At 32.2% G+C, this 18737-nt stretch overlaps 1 long non-coding RNA gene across 1 annotated transcript; it reads left to right on the top strand.

The window, feature by feature from the left end:
- The first annotated feature begins 6498 nt into the window (after window positions 1-6498).
- On the top strand, window positions 6499-12798 carry LOC134267111 (uncharacterized). The gene is made up of 3 exons (XR_009992094.1): window positions 6499-6629; window positions 9040-9144; window positions 12776-12798. It is a non-coding gene; the product is annotated as an uncharacterized LOC134267111 (long non-coding RNA).
- Window positions 12799-18737: the final 5939 nt, after the last annotated feature.

The raw sequence follows: 18737 nt of genomic DNA, 5'->3' as shown, positions 1-18737 counted from the left end.
TTCTTGTCTGAACCAGGGATTTTGCGGTTAGATTGCGGCTGTATTTTATTTTATATCAAAAATGCATTGATTGTTTTAAAATCTTCCCTGCTCCTAGGTATTAAACAAACTACATATATACATAGTTATGATAATAATGGGTGTCTCTTCCAAAATTGTGAATTTTAGGGCCCATGGATAAAGGGGTTCTGGTGTAAGGACGGGGTTATATGACGATATAGTAAAAATGCATCAATTAAATCTTTTTCTTTGTCCCCTGGCATTTAAACAATCTATCTAAATACCTAGTTTTAATGGGCATGGATGCCACTTCCAAAATTGAAAAATTCCTGCTCATAGGGTAAAGAGTTCTGCTTTTTTTTTTTTGGTGGGCTTTTATTGTGTAGATAGATAAAATGTATTCTTTAAAAATCTTGTCAATTTTTGGTGACCAGATAACATTTTAGATGAATTGAATTTTTTATCCCCTCTCAATTGACTTGGAGGGGATATAAAAGCACAGGTGCGTGTGTGTTTGTTTTGGGGTTTTATATACGAACGGCCGCCATAGTAGCTAAATCTGTATAGGATCAGTTTGAATAACAGCATATTCTAAACGAGGTAAGATATTGTCAATCATAATTTTCCAAATATCGTCTGTCTCAGTTGATGGTTTCGGCTTTTTTGCAATGAACAAGTCAGCAAAAACAACCTATCCTGACTTTTTTTATTTTAATTGCACGTCATTATTTATAAAGGGAATTTCTCTAGATCTTACCATTTACCCGATCATAAGGAGCACAGGGCAGGCGTGAACTGTCGGCCCGGGATACTTACTCCCCTTGTTACCCGATCCTATATCTGATTAATTTATAGGTCTGTGTTTGCTCAGTACGCTGTATAAATCAAATGGTATTTAGACATTGTTATCTTTTCATTTCAGCCACTAATATTTAAAAGTATTGTAGACTTAATAACACATTGAAAATGATAATCTCATAGGTTTATCTAATGGTGTTATCTCAATAATGTATATTACTCTTCTGATAATATGTCTGGTTCATACTTATTGAACTGAAATTGATTTTCCTTTTCTAGAATGCAACCAATAATGTTTTCAACAACTACCTTCGGTATGATGAATGTATTCCTACTGCTTTCAGTCCTTTTGTCAGAAGAAATGGTAAGTATTAATTATATCAAAATAACAATTTACCAATTTCATTCAAGTCATAATAGTCTTTGAGTTATCACAGTGGACACTATGTCAATCTTTTAACGTGCTACCATGCTCATTAGTTTACTCTGCGTTAAATCAAAACGATACTTTATTTGTGTCGAAAATGTCTTTATACTTTGATATATGAAGCATTGTCCTAACTTAAATGTTCCAATAAACATTATATCGATATACATATTATGGTAATATAACTTACAATTTTCAATCGTGGACGTAAAAGTGGATAAATCGTAGTTATCGTATCAAACGAAACAAATGTTTACTCGTGTCTATCGTGTTGATCGTAATTTTTTTTTTGACAAGCAAAAAATAATGCCACTAATATGATAAAATTTTAATCGTTATCAACGCACCAGACCGCTTGGATTCGTAACTTACCTCAACTGCATCGTAAGTAAACGCACCTAAACTGGTTTTCATACGAAAGCGTAAATGGCTCTACAATTGCTGAGCCATTTACGCTTCCGTATTTTCATATCGTCATCATTGCAATCGATCTCAGACAGGACAAACCACCCGTCGGTTTGCGATTCGTTGCAATGTGTCACGTTTTGTCAATATCTATGAGGCTTTGGGTGGTCGATCCCGCTGCTCACGAGTTGACAAAGTATTGTTTGCTCATATACGATCTGATACGGACATATGAGAGTAAACGCCATTAGATACGAGGGTTGATCTAAAAGTAATGTCACAGTGTTCATATCTTTCATATTTGGCGTCATATTATCAAATACAATATACCAAAAGATGCACAAATATAAATCTAATAGACATTAAAATTTTAATTTATAAATAACTATTTGAATTTGTTTTTATAGATGTTTAAAACATAGAGCATAGGGGGTGTCGCTGCGTCAAAACGGAACATCACGTATTAAAGTATATTTTTTTTTCTTAGAATGAAAAACACAAACACATTAAAAAGAATTTAAAAAAGGCACTTAATCTTCCATTTTCATACAAGACACATTCCTCGTCATTTTCTAGTCTTTAGTAAAAAATTAAATGACTGCACTAGTATTTTTGATCATAATCATTGTTGTTTTACTCTGTTGAATTGAACAAAGGGATTGTCGAATTGGAAAAAAAGGCTCGACGAGTTGTAATGCATTTTGGCTTAAAATATGGGAATCATCACAAGCGACAGTTACGTTAATTAATCAGACTTACAGAATAAAAAATGTTAATAAGAGAGTACTTAGTAGATGCTTTCAGCAATTTAGGGCGGGTGATTGGTCACTGAATGATCAGTAAAGGACAAGAAGACCAAAAGATAGAAGATCGGACGGAAACGTTTAATGGTGTCTGACGTTGTCAAAAAATACAGACGTATAGAGTGAGATGTGATTTTTTTTTAAGTTTGTCTTATGCTACTGTTCAAAAACTTGACAGAGGACTTGGTTATGATAAAAGTGGGTGTATAATGGTACCAAGAATTCTTAAAGAAAGTGGAATTGGTGAAAGTGTTTGGGAATCACAAATATTTTTAATAAAACGAAGGGGAAACTCTTAAAATTAAAACGGCGCGTATTAGTAATATGACGTTTTATTTAGATGCGGGGACTACCATAAAGGCACATTGTTTAAAATCAGATTTAAAATCTATGAATTTTTGAATTTTTCAGGTCTGATCTGAATTAAATAAAGCTTCTATCATGTACAATTTTGTTGCTTTATGTCGATTTATAGCAGTTTTATCAAGGTTGTGAAATTACTTTTGGAACAACGCTCGTATGAGAATCGGATATTTGCTGCGAACGCCTTCGCTGCATTACGAGTACTTAAACTTGCAAAATAACACGGAATATTGAACGCATTTACTTAAATGATTGGGACAGGGAAATATTTGAGTTTTGCAAAATGGTTTGAAGATGCCACACAAAGAAAACAGGGACTATAAAGAAAAAAAGTCGAGTGATCCTATCTCCTGCTGAACGTGAACCCCTTCCATCAGAGGATGGTAGACAAAAAATAAAAGTGGAAAGAAAGCAGCTACTGCTGCTTTTCTTCTTTTTTGACAGGAATAAGACATCAACATAATTACATTATAAACAGCATGTTAATGACGTTGTCAACAACCTCAGCTACCATTCTTATTGATTGCATGCATTTTAAAAAATTTGTTTAAGTTCCAATATATAAAATGTAATTGACTCAGTATAGTCAGATAATTATATGTATGTCAGGATTCAATTGTAGCTGAAAGCGTGTTTAATATTGATCCTGATCGTGAAAGACATTGCAATGAACTTGTTGTTCTATCACTTATTAGCGCAAGGGGGCGCAATGAAAGTATTAATAATCAAAACGTTATATGTAACTTGTTATTACTTTGAATAATAACATTACTACTAAGATTATGTTTATAATAACTGTTCAATAGAGTGAAATTACGCTATGTCACAAAAATCTAAAATTTGTAGCATTTTATGCGTTGACAATAATCCTAAAGACAATCTTATAAATAAATTTTATTGACAAATAGTTAAGAATTGCTTTCCTTCTACAGTCTGGTTAAAGTGTCATAAAAATAGCTGTTCTTCAGTAGTGCTGAGTATGTAGTCTACACACTGACCCCAAGGGAATTCATTTATTTGAGTTTTTTCCAAAACATAGTACCCGTGGGGATTCGGGTTAGAATAGGTCCTCAGTAACCCCTGCTTGTCGTAAAAGGCGACTAAATTGGGCGGTCCTTCGGATGAGACTGTATAAACCGAGGCCCCGTGTCACAGCAGGTGTGGTACGATAAAGATCCCTCCCTGCTCAAAGGCCGTAAGTGCCGAGCATAGGCCTAAATTTGCAGCCCTTCACCGGCAATGGTGACGTCTCCATATCAGTGAACTATTCTGGAGAGAGACGTTAAACAGTATACAATCAATCAATCAATCCAAAACATAGTATGAAATACATGCATTCAAAATTGAATAAATCTGTTTCAAAAATTGGGAACGCATATAAGATATAACAGATTGATAAAATGTCGGCAGTTTCCACTGATTTAGTCAATGAATGACGTCACATTGTCGGCCCTAAGACAAACGATTGCAAATTAGGCCTAGCTTGGTTGAAAATGAAAGTAACAAGGGTGTGTACTGTTAGGGTATTCTGATTATATGAATTGATAAAGTTTCATTAATACAGGATTGGAATTAGAATTACAATTCATCAGCACCTTGTTAATGCAACAATTTGCCGCACGATGAAGCCCAAGAATCAAGATGGAAAATACTATAGACGCAATATTGCCGAGATGGTTCTCAGTTTCATAGATATTGTGATAAAAATAGTTTTCAAAAGAATTCTATATATTTTACATAACATGTTTAATTTGCTTCTTGTATTGGGAGAACAGCGCAGCACAGTTAAGGTTACAAATAGGAGGCGGAGCCTAATTTTTACTGGAAAAACCTGCCTATGACATCATACACAATATACGTCATACAGCATTTCTTTAAAATACCACAAATGAGTTTATCTGCTAATTTAACCAGTAAGAAATCAGCAAACTACATAAAAACTTACTACAGCGAGTTGTTTTGTCGTTAGTTAAACCCCACATAACAAGTTATAAACAAGTCACCGATCGCAATACACTTGTCATATGACGTCATTTCTTACAACGTGACGTAGTTTGTATGCAGTGAGAGACATATCAAGTAATATTTTCTCAACAATATATGTATTCTAAAATTAAATAAAATATTATTTACAGATATTCCATGGGACAATAACTTGAATTTAATGTCTTCTTCGCTATTTTATTAATATATTTTCTGTACATTACGTATTTAATTGACACTGCCGTATATTTGAATGCTAACACAAGTACATCGGAGGGTAATGTGGGGGGGGGGGTCTTAATAAATCGATCACGTGCAAGGGCATACACTCTATGGATCAAAGTAAGCGTTTACATTTCAACTAAAGAATTAATAAGGTTTCTGAAAAGTGCTGCGATCCCGATGAAATCATAAAAACAGTTTAATTATATCAACATTTCATGCCGCTGACCAGCAAAAAAATATAGCATTCGGTCATACAAGTATAATTTTAACAATGAAATTGCAGAATTTAGACAGGATCGCAGCATTTTTTAGAAACTACAATGCTTTTTGAAAATATTTTATATACTAAACTTGGAAATTTAACTCAGTTATGCCCTTGCACTAGTGATATTTATATGTAACATCAATACTTCAAGTCAATGTGCTAAAATCGCGTGACTGCCGCATCACGTGACTAGTCTAAATATAGAAATAGTTATTAATCATAATTACAATTATCCGATATAAATATTTTACTAAAAATAATCGCCATCCCGATTACGAATACATTTTTAAATACAAAATTTAGCCGATATTTCCATTGCTCACCTTAAATGTACTCCGAGTATGTACGTGCTTCATTTCAGACAATCCTGCAGAACCATAGGCACATATTTAATACTGGAAAATCTAGGGTTATCCAAATAAAAAAATATGACTAAAAATATATATAATTATCCAACTGCAATTACTCTTATTTATCTTTGGAATTTATAAGATGATCTTTTCTTTATTCAGGTTTTTTTTAAAAAAAAAACAGTATTTATAAAATGAATTTTTGGAATGAAGAGAAAATTTTCAAGCTAACAAAACTGCTCAAGTGCTATGTGCTGTTCTAAGTACGAGGGCTATCCATGAAATAATGGCACTAAATGCACTCCTGTTTAACTTCACTCTTTATTGAATTATACAAGATATTTTGATTTTTTTTATTGTTTTCCATACTAATGATTTTTGAACGTAGTCCAATTTAAAATTGTAAACTAAATATCAAAGAAGGCATCTTTTGAATCCACCATAGGGACATTAGTTCTGTTAACATGAAAACAGAAAGAAAGTCCGAAATAACATTTTGAACAACAACCCTAAATAAGGTTTCTTCTGAAGAAAATAACGGGAAAGAAGAAATTCCAAGAATCTATAACATTATATTGGAAATCTAATGTATCTTAGAAAACCTCCTGTCTATGGATAAAACATTTCAATCTTCATAGGGATTCAGGTGATAATATCAAAAAGCCCTAAAGGTTTAATTTTATATTGTTTAATGGACATTTGAGCTTAAGTACTGTTCTTTATCTCCATGTATTTCAACTTTTTTTTTACAAGTCCGTCATGATTACAGGATGTTGTGAGTGCAAATAATATGCATTTGATTGATCCTGAATACTGCGGGCCTTCAAAAGAGACAAGAACTGTAGTGAAATTTTGTCCAACAGATGAAAAATTATGGATGGAAGCTGCAGAAAAAAAGAAATGCAAATATAAGCAGGGCTGCTTACACACGATGGAATATCACTGTCTTATAAACCCCTGGGGTAATTTGACCGTAGAAGTATGTGCACCTGTAGCTAAAATTCTTCCAGGTAATGATATAAAAACGTGTGAAAAGCAAGTTTTTTTTTCTATTTATAGCCTATAATTTCTGGCTTCTTATTGTGTGCTTGATAATTATCTTTTTTTTAATTTGAATTACTAAATATGTTCTTAAATGTTCTTAAAATATCCAATTTTATCCGTTGTATTCGGTTTCATTTAATTCAAGGTTTTAGCTTTTAGTTCTGACTACTTTACCTATTCTTAGAATACCTGAGTCACTCAAGTGAACTATGGCTAAACGTTATCGTCTGTCGTTGTACTACGTCGTTGAGTTTTAACATTTGAATATTTTCAGCCTCTCTGAAACTATCTTGTTCTTTACTCCTGGACATCATGTAGTCAAACTGTTGCCATGATTGTAATAAGCTTTGAGTCCTCTACCTAAATTGTGATATTCATGGCCCCAGGGTCAGAGGTTCTAGCGCTAAGGCAAGGCTTTATAGATTATATAGTGAATCGAAGGTGCATTATTTCTATGAAATTGAACAAACTATACTCACAGTCAATAGAAACGCAACACCCTAATTTAAGGGTGAAATTATATACGGGATATAACTATGTGCCAAAAAGTTAGGGCATCTTTAGCTTTGCTAAATCAGTAATTTAACGGTTGAATAATTTTCATTCCCTTACCGAAAGTTGCTTTTTAGCCCTCTGAACAGAAATCAAAATTTTAACAATATTTTGGGTTTTCAAGGTTTCGTAGCTGTTAATCATAAGTATTGTACTAAAATCCCGGGAAAAATCCTTTTTTTCTTTTCCGGATATGATGCCTAATTTTTTTTTTTTGGAATGACTGATAGCAAACATTTTCATTGCTAATGCTGGAAATTCTCAAAATAAAGAAAAAGAAGATGCAAATATGTGAACATGTGAATATTGCAGGGTACTGTATTTTAATGTAAAAGAATATCTAAAAAATAAAAAACGACTGTTGAATGTTCATCGTTGGTTTCAAAACAGACATACATAAGTACATAAGAACAAAACTTCGATCCCAATAGGGATCACTATTAATTGGGTTCACATTCAATCGGGATCGAAATTCAAGATTCAAAGTTTTTTATTCTGTTTCATGTTTACAGGTTCATTACTGAACATATATTGTTAGAACAGAAAGCATATATAAAATTTCATTTTATGTTGTTCTTGTATTTGTCAATACAACCAAATTTGGTAGAGGTCAAAGTTGCACTATTTGATATATTGAGAAAAAACTTAGACAAATGTAGTTGAAGGTCCGACAAGTAAATGCCTTGGTCAATTGTCTGAATGGATGTATAGGAAAAGAGTTAGAGTAAAGCTCTGGTTAAGGCGGGGCTTTATTAATTTCATAGTGAAACCATAAATTCTTTTAAAATCTCCTTTTCTGCATCGGGGTATTACACAATCTACTAACATCGTTATGATGAGCAAGGATGCCTTTTCAAAATTTGATTTTCGTAGCCATAGGGTCAAGGGTTCTGGTGTAAGTGCTAGGTTTGTTGTAAAGTGAAAATGTATTAACTTTTTTGAAAATCGTCTTTTCTCTTGGGAGTTAAATAGATGGACTACCTACAAATTTATGATGAGCAAGGGTCCTTCATATGAATGAAAAAATTCTCGAGAGGAACGTTAACAATATGCAATCAATCAAACAATCAACAATTTGTGAATTTCACGACCCTTTTAAAGGGTTCCATAGGGGAAACCTTTCTATTATATATTGAAATTAAATTAATGTTTCGAAATGTGTTCCTTTGTAGAAATCGACAGTTTGAAAAGCAAGGGAGCCTGTTCTAAAATTTTGAAATGTGTGAATCCAGGGTCAAGGGTTCCTGTGGTTTAGGGCACTACTGATTATTGATTGATTTTTACTCATTACTTAAAATGCCTTTTTTGCTTCCCTATTCATTCTATGGGTACTAAGTAACCAAACTTAGCATGTTAAGTGTATATTTATGATGAGCAATGGTGCCTCTTTCAAAATTGTAATGCATGGCCTTTGGTTTAAAAATTCAGTTGTTGGAATGTTGTTACATGATGTTCAGGTGAAGTACATGTATTATGCCAATGGGCCTCTTGTTTTTAAAAAAAGATTTTTAAAATGAACTGAACCATGTTTATCTGGTCTTAGTATGTTTTACAATCCTAAACGGCAAAATGTAGATGAAATGGTCACACTAAACAAGCTGAAAGCAAAAGGCATTGATGTCTATCGCTTATGCAATACTTTTCATTCCTTGGGGGAGTGGGGGGGGGGAATTAAAGGTATAGCTGACTTGTCTGCAAATCAATAAGTTTGCATATTTGTTTGACTTTAAGCAAATAAGGGATCTCATACAAAACGTATTGTGTTTATTTTTTAAGGGGATGTGTTCTTCACAAGATGTTTGTTAATTTGATGCTGCATTATAGGTCATTGTGCTGAATACAATTACGACGGAGGAAAAGTGCAAGAACATTACAAAAACTATTGTGGAGAATGCACTGAAACATACATGTCGAATAAAGCTTATAAATGTGAGTGTTTGAAATTCATTATTAACAGATTTTTATGATGAGAAAGTAATGTCCTGTTTCGCTTAAATACAAAATTTCTACTTAAGTTAAATTCATTTTTTGAAGGAGATGACATTCATTTTTCAACTTTCAAAAAAAAGGAAAAGTGCAATTTCCATGGACATGTAAATTAAACATAACCTATATAAAATAGGTTAAGATAAAATGTTTCTCGTTTTCTTTTCTTTTCTTTCTTTTTTTTTTCTTTTTTTTTTTTGAAAAAAAAAATGCTTTCTAGACTTTTCCAGAAATTGATCTGCCTCCCCGAATAAGATGTTTAACAAGACTACGAACATATTAAAAAAAATATGAAACTGTCTTTGTCCTCGTGCAATTTCAAACAAATGTGGATAACTGCAGTTTCTGATTTTTTTTAATTAATTGTTTAGATATTCTTACACACTGTCGTTTTCTCTCATTTTTCAAAATATAGGATTTTCATTGAGTGCTATGCTCTTTTACTGAAAAATGTTTCTTACAAATAGTGTACACTACCCCAAAATTGATTCCTAGCAAAGAATGACTGCACTTAAGCTATGAGAGTTGGATCCCAATGATTTGCGCAAAATAAAATTCCAAAATTCGTTAAATTTATGTTTTATAGGTATTAAACAATATCTTAAGAGCAGGTTTTGGTTTATTATAATACATGAAAGTATTAAATAATGCCGAGCGACACTAGCTTTTGAAACAGGGGTCTAACAGTTTTGTCTCATTTCTATTGTTATTCATATGCAAACCAGTTTTCAACGACATTGTTTACATCGAGCCGCAACTTGACCATTTTTCTCATTTGCACAGAATGTGTATTTTAATTAAAACTTATACATATCCGAAGGACAATGTGGGTCAAGTTGCGGCTCATATCTAATTTAAAAAAAAAATGTACCCAAACTTCGCTCGAGATAGCTTCTAAATTAGCAGGTTACGAGTTTCAGCCCATGTGACCCCTTTGATATTATAATCACTTTTCTCACGTGACATTCAAGTGTTCGACACGCTTTCATTGTGTCAGTCGTTGGAAAATTCTTTTCATATCTACATGTATTTCCATCTTCAAAATATTGAAGATCCTTGCGTACATTTTATTAGCGTTTTAAAGTTTAAAGCCGCTTAATCCGAGCACATATTATCTTACACAATAAAAGTACTTCACTACATAGAAAATATATAAAAATAAATTATAAGATTGATTTAATAGTTTATTACAACAATCCTTACAAGGAAAACATAGATCAAAAACCTTATTGACAAACAAGTTCCTGACGGAAGTTAAGATCTGTTGTAAAGTCAATTTTGAAAAAAATAAGTTTATCGGATATATCTAATAATGATGGTAATTCAAACCCGAGTATTTTTTTTTCTTTATTATTAGAAGCCTTAGTGATAATACATCTTTTCAAAAATAAAGAAATTAATGGAATATAATCCATAGTAGTTTTTATATTGATATGCATATTTAAAGAATAAAGGAAAATCAGATGTTTTAAATTATTTTTTAAGGGAGCTAAAATATTGTCCGTGTGCAGGTGATATATGTACTTTGTTGTGAAAAAAAATGCTCGGGTGTATTCTTCATGAGATAAACATGTAAGCGATAAATTTAATTTTTCGAAGGTGATTTCACGCTATATCAACAATGATCAACATAGCATTATTTTTTGTGTGACCTAACAAAAATTATTTTTTTAACTTTTGAATTTTGATATCTTTTAAAAGAAAAGGACTTTGGGGATATAATTTGACAAAAGTTGAAACAATTTATGGACAATTATTTTTCAAGAAGAAAATCGAATATGTATTTTTAGCGATTAGAATCGGACCAAGCGGCTTTAAGTTGATTTCTTTCACAACAGTGTTTTTGTTTGGGGTATTTTAAAGGAAAAAGGTATTATTTTGCTGATTACATGCTGTACATATAGCAGTGGCGGATCCAGAAATTTGAAAACAAGAGCCCGACCAGTTTTATATGGTAGAAGCCCCTAGTCATCATAAAAGAAAACCTTTTTTTAGGTTTTTTTTTTTCGTTACTAATAAGTCCAAAATTATTATTCAATACGATTAAGATAAAGTGAAAATGTCATTTTTTTTTTTAATACACTATAGGTACGAACACTTAATAATTCTAAGATTTAGTTAATTCGCTGCTTGACAGCAAATAATACATAAGCTGTGAATTTTAAACATTCCAATTTCATAAGAACGTTAGATAGAGAAAAATATGCAGTGCTTGATAATGTAGAAGCCGAAATTCATTTTTTTATATATTAATGCATTGTCCTTTGTACTCTTAATACCGATCAAAACTTTTTTTGAAAATTAACTCTGCCAATAATCAAATGGCAAGGTCATATATGGATTTACTGTGTGTACTTATTTCAGATTATCATATAGACAGGTTGCAAATTATTTTTCATTTATGCGAAAACAGACCATTATGTTCAGAAAATAAAATGTATTTCAGTGTCTTTTTCATCTACCAATAATTCTCAAAAAGGCACTACCAACCTAAGGGTACAAAATGCATACATATATTTATCACAATTGTGTTTATTTTTTTGAATTTTTTTCTTAATATTCTGCTCTTTACTTACTTACGTGGATACAAATTAATGAAATTATATGCATGGTTATAAATCATTTATTTGACGACGTACAAAATGAACACAAAACCATTTTCTCGGTCTTTTTTTATATATGTACATAATATAAGTCAAATACGAAAAACCATGCGCTTATGATCCATTTCCATGCGATTTAAATGTCTCCGCCCCTTTGCTGCGACCTTAAAATCGAAAGCGGTCCAGTTCAATTTTCCGGAATTTTATTGGTTAAACATGTTCTTTTCAGTAGCGTTGTATGTAATTATTGAAATATGTATGACGAAAAATTATAGAAATATATGTTAAAAGCATATGCTTGCACATTAATCATAGATTATTTCAGCGATTTATTGTAATGTTAAGCTTCAAATGGGTAGCCGAAAAGGTTCCAAATAACGTCCTTAAGTGCAGTCATTCTTTGATATGTGTCTCAAAGTCAATCAAACATCATAGGTTAATGTTATAGTTTGTTTACAAACTGTACATTGGTTGCTGTAAGTCCTTGTCACCCAGGACAGTATCCATTTTTTGATGCCCATTATATCTCTATTGTTTATGACATATAACATCCACCTGCTCATACATGTATGTCTAATACAGACATCAGATGCGGTGCAATTTACTAATTTCATTGAATATTTCTTTGGAATTCTCAACAAGTTTTACGGCAGCTTTAATAATGCGTTTAATTTCAATCTAGTTTACTGATTCTTTACCATTCATATTTAATGCAGTGTCTCGAATATCCTTGTTTTCCAGCTTCTCACAATGGAAATATGAGATGAAAAGTGTGTCCACATTAACTGATATCAAATCATTGAAGATTAAATCATGAGAGAACGTAAAGCTTAATGGAATATGATGTCTGTGTTGTATGCCATAGAGTTTAGGAATTTTTTTAATGAACAAACCTCGTATAAGTATGGGAAATAAATGTTAATGTTAATGAAAAATGTTAATGAAAATTAGTTTTAACCGTTCTATTCCAGATCAATCTTGCTACAGAAAAGCGTTAAGATTACGTGTACAAGAGTGAGTATAGAAATGTCTATAGATATTGATTGTAGGATAATGATATAAGTATGCAGGTTTTATATATATCATTTTAAAATTTTGATCTTCTCTATTTCCCCCAACCCTACTCAAATAGAAGGAAACCGTTAAAAATGATTAGCTTGCCAGTTTTGAAGCAGTTTTATTTAAAAAATATATGACTAAGGTAACTACTTACATGTAATAATTGACAATGAATGAAGAGTACAAGTTATTAATTTCCATGCTTTCACAACAGCTTTGAAAATGCTATCAAACGAACAACTTAGAACTACCAAATACTTGCAAAACATCATCATTCAATAATAATTGCTCAAAAATTTGTTTATGTTATCTTGAGTTTTTTTTAATTATTTATTGATCAGGAACAAGAAGTATAAACAAAAAATATATATGTACATTAAATATTTTTTTTTATCTTTGCATCTTTTTTCATTTTCAAGAAAGTCTGAACAATTTGGAAGTAGTGGAAGTGAAGAAATGATCAACAGAAAGGTCCAAATCTGCTTCATTGTAATCGTTCAATTATGTTCCTCAACTGTTTTAAGCGCTTTTGAATAGCATTAGACCTACTTCAAGGAATTTTTTAATGTATCACCAACAACTAACAACCAAGGTCAATGAAAAACGTGATGATTTTATCCTTTCTATCGTCAACTTCCCATACACATAGAGAAATATTCCTTCATCACCTGCAGACGGCGTTTACATATTTCAGTTGAATCGATACGAAAGAGCATGCTCTACGTATATATGAACAATTTCTAAAACGAGGTATATTATTTGCAAACAAGCTGATGAAACAAGACTAAAAGCAGTCTCGTTTAAAGTCATCATTTCGTAAGTTCTTGGGTCGATACAATGACCTGTCAGCAAATTCAATTTATCATTGAGTCAAATGCTTACTGGTGTTTCTCATACTAATTGTTTGTTTTCATTTATAAACTTAATTTACGACGGATTTCTCCGTTATTTCCCGTTTATGAAAAGGAGCACAAGACGGGTGTAACCGGTGATACACCCTCCTCAATGGCACCTGATCTCACCTCTGATGTTTTGGAGGTCCGTTTTTGCTCTGTTCCTATTTTGTATCGTTTTATGGACTTTGATATTGAATACTGTTGGTTATATTCATATCCTTCATTTATACAACATGTACATTATGATCTACTAATTCCATGACCACATTTACATAAAAGATATTTACAATGGTAAAATAAAAGTTTTCTCCACTCCATTGTACAAATTTGTTTGTTGACAATTTTCCCGTGCCGTACTCTCAATGAAAAATAAATTTCACGTGACTATTCCTTGGTCCAAAACAATCAACTCTCAGGTTTTCTCACGTGTTGCCATTGTTTACAACGTATACATTTTCGAAATAAATGCTACTCAAGTCACGTTCTATGATTAAAGTACACGAGAATCAATAAATTGTAAATAAAAAAGGTTATAAAATTTACGAATATCGGATTTAAAAAAAACTGGATTCTTATTTACACTTAAGACACTCAGCTCATCGACTGAGCGGTATTTCAAATACTATTTATCAAGGAAAATTGATGTTGTTTGTTAATGTGACCATGGAAAATCTTAATTTTTACCTATTCTTCGTATTTTTCACAAACACACTAACAAAAAGTAAGTTGACTACACTGCTGTCATTTGAAATTGCGTCCTTAATTTCCCTGACCCACGTGTTTGTACTAAAAATAAACATGTAGTAGATCATCTTGATTTTCGGCTCATTCACTGGATCAGACCATTGTTTTCTGTGAGCACCTCTGTACGCAATGACAACAATATCCATATACGGTAGTTTCCTCATCCTGTTCTAGGCTTTGAAAGCCAAAGATTTCCTTTTCTGCCACAGTGTCGTTTAATCATATGAAAGGATAAAGAGAAAAGGAAAAAAGCCTCTAGTTGAAGCCCCTTTATGTTAACGATCCTTCAAAAACTAGTTAGGGACATCGAAATTTGGTCACAAAAGTTTACATTTTTAACAAAAATTAATTAAAAATTTTTTTTTATATATATTGCTTTGTATCAGTCTTTATATAACATCATTAAAATGAGCTAAAAATGTCACTTTTATATAAAAAGCGCACTATGTTAGCAAAACCATAACTTTGTGAGTCGGCTGAACTGTCCAGAAATGTAAGCAAAATTCATATCGCTTTGAAACAAAATTTTGCACTAAATTGAAGCTAATACATTCTTACAACCCGTGCACCGGTCGTTTGGCCCCTAAGAATTCTTTAGCTAAGAATTTTTACAAAAGTAACCGCCTCATCTCTCAAACACTCGCTTCAGAGTTAAAACTCGATATGATACTTAACCGTATCTTTAAATGTGCCCCTTTGCACGGTGATATTGCAATCTAAAGATCACTGAATAAACTCTCCTCCAGCATCAAGGGAGACATAGTACTGAAACCAAAGGCGTTCTCATTTGGGACAGAAAATAATATTTTTAGGAAGATGCTGTTCTTCAATAAAATACTTACATCTCAGGTTCGAATCCCACTATGGACATGAAGACCGGTCCTCCGAATATGACCGCACCCCTTGTCTACCGGTTACAGCCGCTGTGCATTGAGTCAGTTCAAGCAAGCATATCATACAAATTATGAGTAACAAATGTTTCGAATGTCTCTTTAATTTTTTTTGTTTATATTTTCTTAAATAAAATTTTCTGTTTATTTAGTTCTTCTGAACTATAGGCAGAAAGTACTATCGCTTTGACCATTCGTGCGATGTGCGGTGCGCGTCAACTTTTTCTAATATGGACCAAATCTCAGAAATCCCTTGACTTATTAATGTCAAATTTGTGACAAGAATCCTTGGCAAAAGAGCATCTTTTTGCAACTAAAACAAACGATATCCTTCAACAAAGAATGATAATTAGGAAAATTGAATTTATTAGTCGCTAAAAAAATATACTTCTCAACAACATTTGTCAGATTTTCACCAAACAATCAACAGGATTGAAGATATGTTCTAGGTATGATTATTTTTTATGGCATTTAAACAAATTTTTGCAATTGTTTAATGGACAACGTAAAATCCGTAGATAATATTTAATTTACTGATAAAATCCATTTTTCACTGTGAAGAAATACTTGATAAGCCTCTCACTGCACATTATTTGCATAAGATTTTCCATTGATTACATCATACCGAAAAGTGCATTGCAATCACTGAACTATCAATACCTTCCTGTGTGGGATTGAAAGAGAAGGGGGGGGGGGGGCTTGGGCGAAAAATTAGCACTATTTGTCTTATCCTATGGTTATTGCACTTGTATTATGAGAAGGTCCCTGCAATAAACAATGATGAAAAGAATTTCCCTAAACTTGGAATGTACAGTGAAGTAAATGTAAGGAATTAAAGGGCTATTTTATCGTAGTTTTTACACAATAAAACCCCATTTGGCTCCCTTAACCAGCGACAATAATGAATGGAATATATTGTGTTTGGTCACAGTAAGCTTTTCAATATGAAGTAGACCTGCCCCAGTTTTTAAGCCTAAGCTAAGCCATCTAAAAAATGTTTGGTTGCCCTCTCCCTACCGCCTGACTAAAAGTGGTACAACTTATTTTTCCCCTTTTATTCATTCCAGGACACCTTTTTCGTTTTATTCCACCTATCCCATAAAGACATATGTTGATATTACCAGGAAAAAAAGATTTTCCCACCTATCTACCGACCCAGTAATTTTACCCTGAGTCAAGAGAGGACAAGTAAACATTCCTTTAAAGATGGTTCTATATATGGCGTAAAATAAATAGAAAAATAGGAATAACATAAAGTATCAAAATAATTATTTGTAAAAAATGGCGAAATTTTTGTGTTTCAATTTAATTAGAAAAAATCGATTTGCAAGGAAGATAAATCTGACTAAGATGAGCGGAGTGGTCCTATGACCTATCGATGAGTTAAGTACCGGTAATTCTTTTATTCATATTCTCCTCCTTTACATAAGATCTCATGTCATATCGTCTATTTTTTCATTAAAATGATCATTCGTGTTTTAAACATTTAAAAATGTCATAGTTACGTTTTCATGTTAAAGCTCAGATGAATTTGAGTTTGTTTTTGTTTTGTTTTTTTTTTTTTGTTTTAAATGCCATTGGTCTATTCATTATGATGATTGTTACGATACTGTTGTTTAAGTATAAGCCTTATTTGACTTGAAGTTGTCTTAAACCTGCATGGTGCAGATACTCAAACAAAAACATACGCCAGTGCGGTCATGGAAACAGTTGGACTTTCCGCTACGGGCCAAACTGAGTGTTAATATTATCAAGATGTCAGAGCCCAGTCTGACAATGCAGACCCGGTCACCGGTTTAAAATCTTGTCTATTGTATTTTGTGAACATAATTAATAATGTATATACTGCTTGAATTAAACCTAAAGTACATAAATTAATATAGGCTTACCACATGTATTTGTGAAACTCCATATCCACGTGCACTTACTGTTAATGGAAAACCCCTGAAGTCGCGTGATATATTCTAAGGGAAAAACACATGTTATTTATAGAATGCCAATACACATTTTTATGCTGCGTTTTTGTACTACATACAGTACTTATATTTTTTCCCTTTATGACTTGGGAAAAACTCCAATTTATTATTCTTGTATATATTCAATTATTATTCATACAAATAATTTGCACTTTTTTTGTTGTATTCTTCTATACAATTGCACTTTTCCTTTCACATGTTCTTTTTTTCCCGAATCAGTGTAATTATTTTACACTAAAAATGCTGAGTATATTTTTATCAAGTTATTATGGATTTCTTTTTACGATTTATATGTATGTAATCCAAACTCGTATAGGACTAAAAAATGTGTTTACTGCTCCGGAAATTGTTGGTCCATTCAAAATCTGTATTTATTTTGAACATGTCAACATCCTGTGTGTACCATGTGGCGAGACTCAGGTATTTTTTCCAATTACTCAATTGATAATTTATGACACTCATGATTGATTTTCTTTTATGTGTTAAAAACCAGAGTCTCCCGAATTATTTATACATTCCATGTTGCCTGTCACTTATACATAACTATTCAGACTTGAGGTTCACATGGCTCAATGCCGAATTACATGTAATTGCTTTTCTAAACTTGTTCAATAATTCTCATTATTATATCTTAGTATTGGGATTTTTACTCATAATAGGTAATTTAGAAACAAATCCTGGACCAATACCAGATAATTTTAAAACTCGGAATTTAAGTATAGTCCATGATAATGTATGCAGTTTACTTTGCAAAGTTGATGTTGTTTATAATGAGTTGTCTGAATATGATGTTATTGGTATTACTGAAACTCACCTTGATGATAATATATCCAATGATGAGATCATATTCATGGCTTTCATCCTCCCGTTAGAAAGGATCGTAATAGGTTTGGGGGTGGAATACTATTTTATATTTCCCTAGATCTGCACTTTATCATAAGAGATGATCTAAATATTACTGATATTGAGCTTCTTTGGTGTGAAATACATATGCAAGATAATGATAAGATTTTACTTGGTCTAATATATCGACCACCTAACTCAAATGTTGCCTACTTTGAGCGTCTTTCTGATTCACTTGATATTGCATTAAATGAGTCAATCCCAGTATTTCTCATGGGTGACTTTAATATTGATATGTTGAGTAGTAGAAACAATGTTTTTAAACAAAGCAAAAACTCACTTCTCAAATACTAAATAAAGATATACCACCAGGTAAATGGTGGCGAATTACAAAATCAATTGCTAAACTTTCAAACAAACATAAACCTATGCCTCCTTTAAAATCAAATGGAAAAACTCATCTAGAAAGGCTCTGTATTTAGAATTAGGTTGGGAACCATTAAATAAGAGAAGGGAAAGACAAAA

This window comes from Saccostrea cucullata, unplaced genomic scaffold (genome assembly GCF_032062105.1).
Source record: "Saccostrea cucullata isolate Sc308-1 unplaced genomic scaffold, CSIRO_AGI_Scuc_v1 ctg8440, whole genome shotgun sequence".
Lineage (NCBI taxonomy): Eukaryota > Metazoa > Mollusca > Bivalvia > Ostreida > Ostreidae > Saccostrea > Saccostrea cuccullata.
The sequence above is the reverse complement of the archived record's forward strand: the minus strand, read 5'-3'. Positions and strand labels throughout refer to the sequence as shown.